We start from the raw sequence: 17,750 nt of genomic DNA on the forward strand, positions 1-17,750 counted from the left end.
ATCAAGGATGACCCCCCTCCCCTACATCCTCACACACACACGACATCCTTCTAACATCAAGGATGACCCCCCTCCCCTACATCCTCACACACACACCACATCCTTCTAACATCAAGGATGACCCCCCTCCCCTACATCCTCACACACACACCACATCCTTCTAACATCAAGGATGACCCCCCTCCCCCCAAAAAAAAAGAGAAATTTTACCACTATTCATTGCCTGAAGTGAGCAGACAATTCAGATAAACATTTGGACTTTTATGTGTGTGTGTGTGTGTGTGTGTGTGTGTGTGTGTGTGTGTGTGTGTGTGTGTGTATTACGAACACAGGTGTACACTAGTGTCCTGCACTTGGCTGTAGTACAATTACCAAGGCAGGAGCGAGCAAAAGGGCAGCAGAATAAATACTTATATTTCCAAAACCAAACTGCAACCAGTTTATGTACATTATATACAGGAAATGTACATTATACAATAAGGCAACTGCAAACAAGACACACGGTGAGAACCGTAACGACCAGACTTGGAGGTAAGTCTGCCAGTGTTGATTCAAGAGTGTACCACATCGCTTCACAACTTTGTCGGGGTTCCTTGTGATCAGCTAGTTGAACCAAGGTGCTCAACATAACGAGGAGGCCCCTGCTCATTTATACCCTTAGCACCTGGTTCACTGGTCGGGACGGCATGCCTCTATGGGTGTGTGCCATACGTCAAATATATATATAGTGTGTGTGTGTGTGTGTGTGTGTGTGTGTGTGTGTGTCTGTGGTGCGGAATAGGTAAAATTGTTTAATTAGCAAGAACTCATTTAAAATTAAGTCCTGTCTAAAATTTTCTCTTGTATATTTAAAGATATACTTTTCATTTATGTTAATATAAAAATTAATGATTTTGAACCAAAAGAGCATTAGGAAACTTACCTAACCTTATTATAACAAGCGCAATTTAATTTAGCCTAATTCAACTAAATATATTTAACATAAATTTACAATAATTTAATAACAGACAGAATGAAATATATTTTTTTCGTTAGATTCAAAATGATTTTTGCGACATTATTGAATACACACATTTTCGCTTCCCTATTCGGCATGAAGTGCGTTGCCATTTAAGCTAAAATCGCAAATTTTACTTATTCTGCACGACATTATATATATATATTATATATATATATATATATATATATATATATATATATATATATATATATATATATATATATGTCATACTAAATAAGCCGATCTTGCTGAATAGACCGAACTCCCTTAAAAATTTTATTTTTCCATTTTTATTTACAGACTGATAGCTAATTTTTTTCGTTAACAATGATACAAAAAAAAATTATTTTTGGACCAAAACGAACATAGGAACCTCACCTAACTTCACTTTAACTAAGGTAATTTATTTTCGCTAAATTCTGCTATATATATCATAGGTTAAATTCAATTTATTTACTCTTACTTAAAATCAATGATATATATATTTTCGTAATGCTCAGATCGATTTCCGCTGATTTATGACAAAAACAAATTTTAATTCGGCTTATATATATATATATAGATATATATATATATATATATATATATATATATATATATATATATATATATATATATATATATAATATATATATATATATATATATATATATATATATATATATATAATCATTTAGAAAACTAAAGACTGATATACTGGAAATGCGAATAACTATGAATGCGGTGTGCCGCGTGACCAGGATGCTGCAGGCATTTCCTCTCTGTATCGTAACACTGAGACTCTGGGAAATCATATGATCGTATGATCGCTCTGGAGTCCTTGGTTTCCCCTAACGAGTTTTGTCATTCACCTTCAGAAGTTTGAACGTGTACTTGGCCCATATTCCGAGCATCTCCGGCCCTGTTAACACATTGTTATGGTGCCAGGGAACTGTATTTGTTGATCACCTGGGTCTCCCTGAGACTGAAGCCATTCCAGTTCTTTCCCTTTATGGGGAGATGGGGAAAGAAGCAATGGCAGTTTATCCTTTCTGCACACGTTACTTTGTCATTTATGTGCGGCACCATCTTGATCCCTTGATACTGCTTAGGTCCTCTCGTTCCAGGCAATTAGGTCTATCCTTTCCACAGTTGGGCCAAACCTAACTATTCCCAATTAGCGCTTCACCTACGAAATATTGATACACTAACCTGCCACTTTCAGCCTTAACCCTGGTGCACTCGGTATCAATTAACCTTCTAACAAACCAGTCTACATGCAGTGTTTCTGTGGTAACTATTAAGCAAGAATTTTGAGGGGTAACTCAAGCGATCCAGCGTTTCACGCCCGACTGACAGATATTCTTCATCAAAGTCACCAGCCCAGCGTATCTTCCATATCAAAAATATTACCTGTATACAAACACACGCAACCGAGCAGTGATTATTGATATGCTCTATTGTTGTGAGTTACACACACACACATACACACACATACATACACACACACACACATACACACACACATACACACACAAGTACAAAGGTTTGCAACAAGGCTAGTCCCAGAGCTCAAGGGAATGTCGTACGAGGAAAGGTTAAGGGAAATCGGACTGACGACACTGGAGGACAGAAGGGTCAGGGGAGACATGATAACGACATACAAGATACTGCGGGGAATAGACAAGGTGGACAGAGATAGGATGTTCCAGAGAGGGGACACAGGGACAAGGGGTCACAACTGGAAGCTGAAGACTCAGACGAGTCACAGGGACGTTAGGAAGTATTTCTTCAGTCATAGAGTTGTCAGCAAGTGGAATAGCCTAGCAAGTGAAGTAGTGGAGGCAGGAACCATACATAGTTTTAAGAAGAGGTATGACAAAGCTCAGGAAGCAGAGAGAGAGAGGATCCAGTAGCGATCAGTGAAGAGGCGGGGCCAGGAGCTGAGTCTCGACCCCTGCAACCACAATTAGGTGAGTACAATTAGGTGAGTACACACACACACACACACAACAATTAATACGTAAATCCAGAAAGGGCAATAAGTGGAGAGAGTAGCATAATTGGGAAAGATAAATGAGACTAAATTTGTGCCTACACGACGGATCTCTCAACCACACCACCTACCCCCCCCTAACCCTCCCTCCCTCACACACAAGCACACACACACAAGGGTAGACACTCACACACACACATACACACATACACACACACACACACACATACACACACACACACACACACACACACACATAAACACATACACACACACACACATACATAAACACATACACACACACACACAAACACACACACACACACACACATATACACACACACCACACACACACACACCACACACACACCACACACACACACCACACACACACCACACACACACCACACACACACACACACACACACCCCACACACACACACCACACACACACACACACCCTCCACCACTTGACACAAACACTTGACACAAACACGTACCCCCCCTCCCCTAACCACCTCTCCCCCTTCCCTAACCACCTCACCTTAGCCACCTACCCCTCCCCCCAAACCACCTAAAACCTCCCTCATACCATCTAACCCTCTCCCCCAACTATCTCTACCCCTCCAATAACCATCCTCTCCCTCCCCCACAACCATCCATCTGCTCTCCTCCTAACCATCTATTCCCCTCACCCTAACCACCCGTGCCCCCTTCTGTGGAGCAACGGGGGAACCTAGAACCAGGAGGAGGACAAAGGGCTCCAAGGACGAATCTGGGAGGGAGGAATGGGAGGTAGAGCTCAAAAAAGGGGAGGAAGACTGGGGAAGGAGACTAGATGAGCTGGAAAGGAAGATGGAAGAGAGGTTAGCAGCAGAATGCAGAAGGTGGAAGCAACAGGCCACAGCAGCAGAAATCAAGATAGAGATATTAGAAGAGGAGCTGAGACATCTGAAACAGCACAGAGACAAAGATATTACAGAAGTAGCATCAGCAATGGCTACATCAGACACAGACAACAGGTCTGAAGGAAGCATGGAAACTAAACTGTATGCAGAGGTCCTGTCAAACCCACATGGGGCCAAAACAAAGACAGGGAGCACACTAGGACAGAATGAGAGGTTGGAAGACATTGAAGGATCTAGGACATGTGCAAGGACCTTACCAGATACCTGTGGGGGCCAGGAACAGGTGAGCAAGAAGGACAAACCAAGAAGCATAGGGGCCATAACTAGGGAAGTGACTGAAGGAAGGAACACTCCACGGGAAGGAACTGAAACACATCAGAGGATGCAATGGGAGTCACAGTGGGAGGTGGAAAGGGAGAGATCCATGTTTGTCTATGGGCTAGACGAAGCTAAAGGGGAAACTTATGATGAAAGAAAGCAGGAGGAGAAAAAAACGATTGAAGATATCATGAAGGTGATAGGCGAGGGGGACATGACCCAGGTGGCAAATTTTCGGAGAATTGGGTGGTTCACAAAGAAAAGGAATCGGCCTCTCAAAGTAATTTTCAAGGCAGAATCAACCCGAACCATGATCCTGCAGGAGAAAGCACGGCTGAGAGGCAAGCAGGAGTTCGGGGTGTGTGTACCTCGATCGAGACAGAACACAGGACGAAAGGAAGACAATGAAAGAGAGAGTTCAAAAACGAAAGGAGAAATGGGAGGAAATGAAAAAGCAGAGCAGAATAACCCAGGATCAAATGGAAGGACAAGCGCACCCCCAGAAACACCTGCAGAAGGACTCCAGCCACGACATCCCCAAGGCAACTGAACAATCCAAACCAACCATCACACACCGATCACTCTGTTTCCACCCCCCGCACCACAGTTACAGTATTAGAACAGAAGTTGAAGGTTTGGTACACAAATGCAGATGGATTAACGAATAAACATGAGGAATGGCAAGAAAGAATCAATGAGAAGTCCCCAGACATCATAGCAGTTACAGAAACAAAACTCACGGAGACAATAACAGATGCAATCTTCCCACCAGGATACCAGATCATGAGGAAAGATAGAAGGGGCAGGGGGGGAGGTGGGGTTGCTCTGCTCGTAAAAAACAGATGGAAATTCGAGAAAATGGAAGGCATAGATGAGACGGGAGAAAGAGACTACATAGCAGGTACACTTCAGTCTGGGGAACACAAAGTGGTCATTGCAGTGATGTATAATCCACCACAGAACTGCAGGAGGCCAAGAGAGGAATATGAAGAGAGCAACAGAGCAATGGTGGACACACTTGCTGAGGTGGCAAGAAGAGCTCACTCCAGCAGAGCAAAGTTGCTGGTTATGGGGGATTTCAACCACAGGGAGATTGACTGGGAAAACCTGGAGCCACATGGGGGTCCCGAAACATGGAGAGCCAGGATGTTGGACGTGGTACTGGAAATCCTCATGCACCAACATGTTAAGGACACTACCAGAGTGAGAGGGGAGGATGAACCAACAAGATTGGACCTTGTGTTCACCCTGGGCAGCTCAGACATTGAGGACATCAAGTATGAGAGTCCCCTAGGAGCTAGCGACCACGTGGTTTTGTGCTTTGAATACATAGTAGAGCTGCAAGTGGAGAGAATAACAAGAGTTGAATGGGAAAAGCCTGACTATAAAAGAGGGGACTACATAGGGTTGACGAACTTCCTGCGGGAGGTCCAGTGGGACAGAGAACTGGCAGGAAAGCCGGTAAATGAAATGATGGAATATGTAACAACCAAATGCAAGGAGGAAGTGGAAAGGTTTATTCCCAAGGGCAACAGTAACAACGGGAAGACCAGAACGAGCCCCTGGTTTACCCGACGGTGTAAGGAGGCAAAAACAAAGTGCAATAGAGAATGGAAAAAGTACAGAAGGCAGAGAACACACGAAAATAGGGAGATCAGTAGCAGAGCCAGGAATGAGTACGGACAGGTAAGGAGGGAGGCCCAGCGACAGTATGAAAATGACATAGCATCGAGAATCAAGACTGACCCGAAACTGTTGTATAGCCACATCAGGAGGAAGACAACAGTCAAAGACCAGGTGATCAGATTAAGGACAGAAGGTGGTGAACTCACAAGAAATGATCAGGAGGTATGTGAGGAGCTGAACAGGAGATTTAAGGAAGTTTTTACAGTAGAGACAAGAAGGGCTGTGGGAAGACAGCACAGAAGGGAACATCAAGAGGCAATATACCAACAAGTGTTGGATGGCATACGAACAACTGAGGAGGAGGTGAAGAAGCTCTTAAGTGGCCTTGACACCTCAAAGGCGATGGGACCGGACATCTCCCCATGGGTCCTTAGAGAAGGAGCAGAGATGCTGTGCATGCCTCTAACCACAATCTTCAACACATCCCTTGAAACTGGGCAACTACCTGAGAAATGGAAGACAGCTAATGTAGTCCCCATATTTAAGAAAGGAAACAGAAACGAGGCACTAAACTACAGACCTGTGTCTCTGACATGTATTGTGTGCAAAGTCATGGAGAAGATTATCAGGAGGAGAGTGGTCGAACACCTGGAAAGGAACAAGATTATAAATGAAAACCAGCATGGGTTCATGGAAGGCAAATCTTGTATCACAAACCTCCTGGAGTTTTATGACAAGGTAACAGAAGTAAGACACGAGAGAGAGGGGTGGGTAGATTGCGTTTTCCTAGACTGCAGGAAGGCCTTTGACACAGTTCCCCACAAGAGATTAGTACAGAAGCTGGAGGATCAGGCGCATGTAAAAGGGAGGGGACTGCAATGGATAAGGGAATACCTGACAGGGAGGCAGCAACGAGTCATGTTACGTGAAGAGGTATCACAGTGGGCGCCTGTTACGAGCGGGGTCCCACAGGGGTCAGTTCTAGGACCAGTGCTATTTTTGATATATGTGAACGACATGATGGAAGGAATAGACTCTGAAGTGTCCTTGTTTGCAGATGACGTGAAGTTGATGAGAAGAATTAAATCGGACGAGGATGAGGCAGGACTGCAAAGAGACCTGGACAGGCTGGACATGTGGTCCAGTAACTGGCTTCTCGAATTCAATCCAGCCAAATGCAAAGTCATGAAGATTGGGGAGGGGCAAAGAAGACCGCAGACAGAGTATAGGCTAGGTGGACAAAGACTACAGACCTCACTCAGGGAGAAAGACCTTGGGGTGACCATAACACCGAGCACATCACCGGAGGCACACATCAACCAAATAACCGCTGCAGCATACGGGCGCCTGGCAAATCTGAGAATAGCGTTCCGATACCTTAATAAGGAATCGTTCAAGACACTGTACACTGTGTATGTTAGGCCCATACTGGAGTATGCAGCACCAGTCTGGAACCCACACCTGGTCAAGCACGTCAAGAAGTTAGAGAAAGTACAAAGGTTTGCAACAAGGCTAGTCCCAGAGCTCAAGGGAATGTCGTACGAGGAAAGGTTAAGGGAAATCGGACTGACGACACTGGAGGACAGAAGGGTCAGGGGAGACATGATAACGACATACAAGATACTGCGGGGAATAGACAAGGTGGACAGAGATAGGATGTTCCAGAGAGGGGACACAGGGACAAGGGGTCACAACTGGAAGCTGAAGACTCAGACGAGTCACAGGGACGTTAGGAAGTATTTCTTCAGTCATAGAGTCGTCAGCAAGTGGAATAGCCTAGCAAGTGAAGTAGTGGAGGTAGGAACCATACATAGTTTTAAGAAGAGGTATGACAAAGCTCAGGAAGCAGAGAGAGGACCCAGTAACGATCAGTGAAGAGGCGGGGCCAGGAGCCGAGTCTCGACCCCTGCAACCACAATTAGGTGAGCACAATTAGGTGAGTACACACACACTCACACAGGCCTAGTGTCTAAGCAACATGTGCCTAGGACAAAATTGTAACACACACACACACACACACACACACACACACACACACATACAGCCACATCAGGAAGAAAACAACCATCAAGGACCAGGTAATCAGGCTAAGGAAGGAAGGAGGAGAGACAACAAGAAATGACAGTGAAGTATGTGAGGAACTCAACAAGAGATTCAAAGAAGTGTTCACAGAGGAGACAGAAGGGGCTCCAGAAAGACGGAGAGGTGGGGTACACCACCATGTGCTGGACACAGTACACACAACCGAGGAAGAAGTGAAGAGGCTTCTGAGTGAGCTAGATACTTCAAAGGCAATGGGGCCAGATAACATCTCTCCATGGGTCCTGAGAGAGGGAGCAGAGGCGCTATGTGTACCCCTAACAACAATATTCAATACATCTATCGAAACAGGGAGATTGCCTGAGGCATGGAAGACAGCAAATGTGGTACCAATCTTTAAAAAAGGAGACAGACATGAAGCACTAAACTACAGACCAGTGTCACTGACATGTATAGCATGCAAAATCATGGAAAAGATTGTCAGGAGAAGAATGGTGGAACATCTAGAAAGGAATGATCTCATCACCAGCAGACAACATGGTTTCAGAGACGGGAAATCCTGTGTCACAAACCTACTGGAGTTCTATGACATGGTGACAGCAGTAAGACAAGAGAGAGAGGGGTGGGTGGATTGCATTTTCTTAGACTGCAAGAAGGCGTTTGACACAGTACCACACAAGAGATTAGTGCAAAAACTGGAGGACCAAGCAGGAATAACAGAGAAGGCACTGCAATGGATCAGGGAATACTTGTCAGGAAGACAGCAGCGAGTAATGGTACGAGGCGAGGTGTCAGAGTGGGCACCTGTGACCAGCGGGGTCCCACAGGGCTCAGTCCTAGGACCAGTGCTGTTTCTGGTATTTGTGAACGACATGACGGAAGGAATAAACTCCGAGGTGTCACTGTTTGCAGATGACGTGAAGTTGATGAGAAGAGTTCATTCGATCGAATACCAGGCAGAAATACAAAGGGATCTGGACAGGCTGCAGACCTGGTCCAGCAACTGGCTCCTGGAGTTCAATCCCACCAAGTGCAAAGTCATGAGGATTGGGGAAGGGCAAAGAAGACCGCAGACGGAGTACAGTCTAGGGGGTCAGAGACTACAAACATCACTCAAGGAAAAAGATCTTGGGGTGAGTATAACACCAGGCACATCTCCTGAAGCGCACATCAACCAAATAACTGCTGCAGCATATGGGCGCCTGGCAAACCTCAGAACAGCATTCCGACATCTTAATAAGGAATCGTTCAGCACCCTGTACACCGTGTACGTTAGGCCCATATTGGAGTATGCGGCACCAGTTTGGAACCCACACCTAGCCAAGCATGTAAAGAAACTAGAGAAAGTGCAAAGGTTTGCAACAAGACTAGTCCCAGAGCTAAGAGGTATGTCCTATGAGGAGAGGTTAAGGGAAATCAACCTGACGACACTGGAGGACAGGAGAGATAGGGGGGACATGATAACGACTTACAAAATACTGAGAGGAATTGACAAGGTGGACAAAGACAGGATGTTCCAGAGACTGGACACAGTAACAAGGGGACACAGTTGGAAATTGAAGACACAGATGAATCAAAGGGATGTTAGGAAGTATTTCTTCAGCCACAGAGTAGTCAGGAAGTGGAATAGTTTGGGAAGCGATGTAGTGGAGTCAGGATCCATACATAGCTTTAAGCAGAGGTACGATGAAGCTCATGGTTCAGGGAGAGTGACCTAGTAGCGACCAGTGAAGAGGCGGGGCCAGGAGCTTGGACTCGACCCCTGCAACCTCAACTAGGTGAGTACAACTAGGTGAGTACACACACACATATATATATATATATATATATATATATATATATATATATATATATAATATATATTGTGTGTGTATGTCGTGCCGAATAGGTAAAACTTGCGATCATGGTTTAAATAGCAACGCTGTTATTCCCGGATAAGGCAAGCGAAAATTTGTGTATGCGATAATTTCGCAAAAATTATTCTGAACCTAACGAAAAATATACATTTCATTGTAATAGTTTATTATTAAATTATTGTAAACTTATCGAAAATATATTTAGTTGGATTACGCTACATTAAATTGGGCTTATTATAATAAGGTTTGATAAGTTTTCTAAGGTTCTTTTGGTACAAAATTATTAATTTTTACATTAACATGAATGAAAAAATATATCTTTAAACGTATAACAGAAAATTTTAGAAAGGACTTAATTTTATACGAGTTCTTGCTAATTGACCAGTTTTACCTATTCGGCACGACATTATATATATATATATATATATATATATATATATATATATCCTTGGTCTGAATATTTATCGTGTAATGGAAGTAAATTCTGACTCCCAGATGGCTCACCTCACACCACCCGTGATAAACGTGCTGATTTCAACGTTGTCTGGATAGCCACAAGCACCCCGCTGCCAGGTGTATGGTTGCCATTATTTTTGTTTCAGTTATTTGTGATTAAAACATACGTTTTTAAATGTCTGTACAAGTTAGCCTGAGTTAGAAATAAAAAACAATAACGTTATCAGGAAAGATTTAAAAAAAACGCAACTGCATCATATAGAAGTTAAGGAAAAACGTTGCTCCTTGAATGTTGAATTTCTTAATCTGGTCAAACCTTTGAGTCTTGGCCCCTTCAAAGGGGTACATCGATGCTGAAAGGCTCTTCATCCAAGGAAACAGATCTCTTCCTACCTCAGATCAATTCCGATTAACTCATGTGCTTTATGGCCCCCTCCAGATTTAGCGCTTCCCTCTGGATATATTAATGGCAGTGGAGTTCTTTTGTCAGGAATATCTTTCTGCAAGTTGCCAGCAGCAACAGTCTGATACCTGCAGGTCGTGAATTTTTCCATCACGAGGCGCAGTGTCCGTCAAAATCGATATTCGAGAATCCGTTATTATCGAGCTTCTGTTCCTATCCTCGAGGTCGTGATTAATGAGGTTTGAAGCCTGTCGACTGCACGAGGGTTATTAAGGCTGCCTGTAACCTTTTCACCGCCAGTTAAGAATAGTTTAATCCTTAAAATAGGGATTAAGGTAAACTTACAGTGTATATACGCTGAGAGAAATGGAAGTCTCGGTGTACATATCCTGTGTAGCTCCTAGTACAGCAGAGGGCCACGGGGTGTAGCAGGTTGAACAGGTTGTCAAGGCACCTCTGACACTGAGTGTTCACACACACACGGTGTTTGCACTTGTCCAGATATTCTCGGGCACCACTGAGCGCTTTCTGTTCTGGGTAACCAACTCTTCACCAGGTGACTGCCTCCACACCCTTCATTTTCGTGTTTTCTGGAAGGCTTACTCTTATATTGTTGTTCTCTTTACAGGAAACGCTTATTTAAGTGTTCTTTACATGATATACATACTTTACTATTCTATTTGTCAAACACTATTATTATAATCAAATAAAGCGCTAAACCGACAAGGGTTATGCAGAGCAGGAAATAGTGCCGGGGCTATAAACAGCTAGGTGGAGAGGGGATCAGGGGTGAGAGGAGACAAAGGCTGGAAGAGATGCTAGGGGCTATGTGTCAGTTTGTATAGTAAAGCAGTTGCTGACAAAAAGTCAGCGACTGCTTTACTATACCTGACAATCCACAAGAAAATGAAGAACCAAAATAGGGACCCGACAAACCTCTCAGTGAGGAATAGGGTGACGTTCCATGAGATACCAATGGGTAAGGCAAGTATGGGCAATGCGGAGACGGGAAAGCGTAGTCTCCCGAGTATGGCAACTGCAGTAAGAAGATGGCCACAAACCTAATAGTGGTTTAATAGAGGGCAATTTGCTACGGTGCATGTCTGACCATCGTTGTTGCCAATGGCCGTAGAAACTGGAAGATCCAGGGACTGCTGACCGCGCAGCAGCATCCATCTCTTCACTGCCCTGCACATCAACGTGTCCAGGGACCCAACAGACAACGACGTCTTTGTTTTTGCTAGCCACACGGCGCAACCGAAGTTGAATACGAAGGACCAATGGATGAGGGGAATCAAATTGTTTAATGGCCTGTAAAGCACTGGGGGAATCTGAAATGATCAGAAACACTGAAGGTGACATATGTAATACGGAGAAGAGCTTCGAGGATAGCATACAACTCGGTGGTAAAAATACTAGCCGATTCTAACTGACCCCAGACAACTTAGCCAGGGAACACTGCCGCGAACCCAACACTGTCAGAAGATTCAGAACCATTTACAGAAAAAGCGACGGCATGAGCATGCGACCAGAAGTGATCAAGAAAAAGAGAGTGAGAAGCAGCCGTAGGTAGGAGAGCTTTGGCGCAGGGCAGTAGGGGAGAATAAACACGAACTGTCGGAACCTTCGGAACTCGGAACTTCCCTTGTATGTTCATGTAGCAGACGCTACATGAACATACAGGGGAGGCAACTGGAGAGAAGACCGGAGTGAGTGAAGACGAAGAGAAAACGGTCGGAGTAAGGAGGAGACAGAAGCATCCTGCGGTGGAACAGGAGAGGAAGGAGGCTGGGAGTGGACTGGGGAAAAAATCTGGGGGAGAACAGGACAAGAGGGGACCACATGAGGGGGGTAAATCTCCACTTTGTGTGAGAGTTAGAAAGGGGGTGAGAACTAGGCACCGAGGCCGAAAACGACAACTATTGGAGAATTGTAAGCACCAGAGGAATGCGAAGAGACTTGGGCTTAGGAGACAGGTTCAACTTCGCAGGTGATAGGTGCGAGGAAAGTGCAGGCGTGTGAGGCCTTGTAGACTGAGAAACTAGCGGGCGAGATGAAGAAGTAGGAGTCGGATAAAATAAGGAGGTGGGGGTTTCAGAGGCTAAAACTGCAAAAGAATTTGAGGCTGGGTGACCCCAGAAGACATAGTACCAGACGAGCTAGTAGGCGGGGGGACGGTCAAGGTTGGAGGTCTCCTAGCTACTCAAGAATAAGGAACATGAGGATTCCCCTGAAAGCGAAGCCGAGAGACAGCCATAGCATAAGGCCTTTGCTCTCCTTAAAACAATGGATTTCACGTTCATTAAGATAGACCTGACATCGGTGGGAAAAGGAGGATGAGTTTCATTGCAATTAAAATAAGAGGAGGGAAGACCATAAGATGTATCGGCATGATTCGCGGCACCGCAGACCGGGCACTCCGCCTCAGACTTGCAGTATTTAGTGGGATGTCCGAAGCCAACAATTTCGACACTGTTGGGGTGTAGGGACCACTTTACGGACCCCTAGGCGATATCCCGCGATATAAACGGAGGACGGGAGTTCACGGCAGTCGAAGCTTCAGCGAGCAATGTTACTGGGAAAGCGCCTCCGCCTGCGAGCGGGCTGGACTTATGTATCCACTTTGAGAATCAGAAGGTCCTGAAGGGCTAATTGCTCTAAAATATCGTCACGGCATGACAGAAAATCACACTGTACAATGGTGCATGGTAAGACCACCATACCACTGCAAGAGCTGAGAGCAGTGTACTTGTGAACCGTGATAGGAACATTATCAGTGGAAGTAAGATGGGAAAGATCATAAGCTTGATCTGCATTCTGAACTGTAATGATATGCGCACTGCTCCGAAGAGCGTGAAACGATATAATTTGGCCAACGTGTCTTAAAAGAGCTTTACCAATATTGTGATCTGAAAGATAATCAATTGGAGATGTCGGTTGTAGAGAAAAGAATTTGGTCCACTGTGTACTTGTAAACACGATGCGTAAAGGAAGTGGATGTCGTGTAGATCGTTTCTGGGAGGAATGAGCAGAAATCGAAGAACTGTCGTCAGCAAATGGTCTGGAACGTTTAGGTGTAGGACCGCAGGCGGCTCGACCTAAGGCAGGTCGGCGATCTGAAAACCATCGTACCGTATTTGGGGAAGCCAGAGGCAGAGGCAACAGAAGAAATGGGCGGAGCCTTGGCACCTGGAGAAAGTGATGAAGTGTCACCAGCAGGAGGTACAGGGGTATAAGAAAAGTCTTTAGAATGGTCCAGAAACGAAACCGGGTCAGAACAGGATACGGTAACAAAAAGGGGCCTGGGATGAAGAGGGGGGTCACTAAACGAAGACTCCATGATGATGGTACTTCTTTCTTATTATTATTTTAAAGAAAAGGAAAGAAAGAAGGAAAGAAAAAAAGAGGGACAGTGGAGGGACAGTTACTAGAAGGCATGAAAGGACCATAAGTTCCCCCCCTCTCGTCAAAGAGGACCTCGAGACCGCCAGCAGTGCAGATGCAGCGTGGAACCTGTGCCAGTAAACCAGCGCTTGGGGACAGCAACCTTACATCTACCGAGCCACCTCGGCAGACAAAACAGAGGATGGTTGGATACCTGCCACAAAGCATACCTCTTTTGGCTGCCACCTCCCAGAACAGAGAGGCAGCCTCTGGAGATACACCAGTCACCTGCAGGACACCCCACCCCACCTCCTGGAAATCCGGGAAGAGAGCAGTGCGCATCCAGATGATCCAGCTTCCACGGCAAACTGCAACCCACCCGAGCAACCCTCCCCCCCCCCCTACCTAGAAACTGTAATGCCAGAGGGGAGGACCCCAGAGGCTACAAACGGGACGAGGAAAAGGGAGGGATGGGAGAGGGGAGGAAAGGGAAAGGGGGGATGGGGAGGATGATTGGAAGGGGGGATTGGGGGGTAATTAGAATCGGTCTGAGGAAGGAGACCAAAAGTTCTAATTCCTCAGACCAAGAGGCTCTTGACCGCGCCAAGACGTATCAAACACTAACGAGACTTCCGTCACTTATTGTTTTGTATTTATATATCTGTACAAGAAATTTACTAACCTAACCTAACCTAATGTAAACACACATTGTAACCTTAGCAAAGAAATCAAATTTTAGTTATGTATTATTTTATTATTTCCTCTCTCTCTCTCATCTCTCTCTCTCCTCTCTCTCTCTCCTCTCTCTCTCTCCTCTCTCTCTCTCCTCTCTCTCTCTCCTCTCTCTCTCTCACTCCTCTCTCTCTCTCTCCAAGAACTTTCCAGGTATTTGTTAGGGAACCAATGAATACAGAATAACCCCTTAGACAAAGTTTGTCTTTTCTCATTTTCTGGTGACAGAGGCGTCTTCGCTCCATAGCTAGTGTAAAACACACACCCACACACACACACACACACACACACACACACACACACACACACACACACACACACACACACACACACACACACACGAGAGAGAGAGAGACAAAGCTCTTCGAGCAGGGAGAAAGAAGACCTAGTAGCAACCAGCGAAGAGGCGGGGCCAGGAGCTGTTGATTTGACCCTTGCAACCACAAATAGGTGAGTACACACATACACAGGGAGACAGAGGACCTAGTAGCAATCAGTGAAGAGGAGGATCCAGGAGCTATGTATCGGCCCCTACAACCACAAATAGGTGAGTACACAGGATGTTCGATAGATGAGACACAGACACAAGAGGTCACAATTGGAAATTGAAGACTCAGATGAATCAAAGAGATGTTAGGAAGTATTTCTTCAGTCATAGAGTAGTCAGGAAGTGGAATAATCTGGCAAATGATGTAGTGGAGGCAGGAACCATACATAGTTTTAATACGAGGTATGATAAAGCTCATGGAGAAGGGAGAGAGAGAAAGGACCTAGTAGCGACCAGTGAAGAGGTAGGGCCAGGAGCTATGAATCGACCCCTGCATCCACAAATAGGTGAGTACACACACACACACACACACACACACACACACACACTATCCTCCAACTAAATACAAACAAGCACAACTTTCTCTCTCAAAAAAAAAATAAACAGATAAACCAATTACGAACTTGATTTTTGTGTAGAGAGAATTAAAAATTAACCTTACTCTGTCTTCCTCAAAAATCATTTCTATTATTATTATTCTTAGTGTTTATTATTATTATTATTATTATTATTATTATTATTATTATTATTATTTTAACTGGTTGCCAGATTTTTTCTTCCTCTTAATTTTCATTTTCCTCTCATAACACTAGGCTTCATCCGCTCGGCTTCAGATTTTCAAATCTGGTGTCCGGTCACTGGGACCATATTTTAGGAACAATTGGTTAACGCCCCCGCGGCTCGGTCTGTGACCAGGTCTCATTGTGGATCAGGGCCTGATCAATCAGGCTGTTACTGTTAGCCGCACGCAACCCGACGTACGAACCACAGCCTGGCTGGTCATGTACTGACTAGGTGCCTGTCTAGTGCCGTCTTGAAGACAGCCAGGGGTCTATTGGTAATCCCCCTTATGTATGCTGGGAGGCAGTTGAACACATTAGGGGGATTACCGATAGACCCCTGACTGTCTTCAAGACGGCACTGGACAGACACCTGGAGTCAGTACCTGACCAGCCGGGCTGTGGTTCGTACGTCGGGTTGCGTGCGGCTAACAGTAACAGCCTAATTGATTAGGCCCTGATCCACGATAAGGCCTGGTCACACACCGGACCGCAGGTCTTTGGTCACAGGTCAGGTGTACATGACAATTGTTCCTAAAATGTGGTGGATGGATGGATGGAAGTATTTTGGATTGATTTTGAGCAGTGTGGGAGACAATTTGCCGACATTTTAAATTAGTTGTAGCAAATTATCTTAAGAAAATTAAAATAATTTTGGTACATTTCAGCAAAAAAATTCATTTCCTCTCCCGAAATTTTAGTTTTTAACTTGAGAACGTCTTACTCGATCGGCATCAAATTTTAAAGATCTCTGTAGTGTATCTGAGACAAGAGTAGTGAGACAGTGTACATGTGTGTGTGCCCGCCCTTAGCCCATTTCCAAATTTTATTGGGACATCTTCAATGTTTCAACATGAATGTGGTCTTACTGAGAAGGAAATCTGCTTCTATTGTGGATTTTATTACCTCAGATTTACAGATTTTACTGTTTGGGGGTGACTATCATATTTACTCTTCAAGAAATGTAAGAATTTTAAGTATCAAGTTGAAAAACTAAGACTTACAATTAATATGAACCTCTACACTTCGCCAACTTTTATGCAATTCCACTTAGTCGTTCACGTATTTTTTTTCTCAAATGTACAACGAATATTAAATGTTAAGATGAAATTATAATATTCTACAACAAGAATACAGAGCAAGAATATTTCCCTTGCCACCATAAACAACCTGATCAAAGACGCAATATACATATATACATATTATATATATATATATATATATATATATATATATATATATATATATATATATATATATATATATATATATATATATAATGTCGTGCCGATAAGTAAAACTTGCTATTTTGGCTTAAATAGCAACGCTCTTCTTGTCGAATATGACAAGCGAAAATCATTCTGAACCTTACATAAAAAACTATATTTCATTGTTTTTGTTTATTATTAAATTATTTTAAACTTATCTAAAATATATTTAGTTGGTTCAGGGTAAATTAAATTGAGCTTGTTATAAAAAGGTTAGGTAAGTTTTCTAAGGTTCTTTTGATACATTTTTTTTAATTTTCACATTAACATAAATGAAAAAAATATCTTTAAACGTATAAGAGAAAATTTTAGAAAGTACTTAATTTTGCTAATTATATATATAAATATATATAAATATATATAGGGAGGTACCACCTCTAGAACTGTCCTAGGAGCCCTCATCCTCAGAGAAAAGAATAAACTTGCTTCAGGGAACACTCAAGGTTCTCCCTGAAGCTGTTTGAGAATTTTCTCCTACCACCCCCTATACTTCAAGTATGTTTTATTTAAAGACAAAATACATTGGCCAAACATTCACAAAAATACAACAGAAAGTAAAACAACATAGGAAACTCAGAGCTTCATCTCTAATACTTCGTCCAGCTCCCCTGCGGTGGGCCGCGTGCCCAGAATGCTGCAGGCATTTCATCTCTGCATCGCAACACTGAGTCTGAAAG

Source organism: Cherax quadricarinatus, chromosome 16 (genome assembly GCF_038502225.1).
Source record: "Cherax quadricarinatus isolate ZL_2023a chromosome 16, ASM3850222v1, whole genome shotgun sequence".
Taxonomy (NCBI): domain Eukaryota; kingdom Metazoa; phylum Arthropoda; class Malacostraca; order Decapoda; family Parastacidae; genus Cherax; species Cherax quadricarinatus.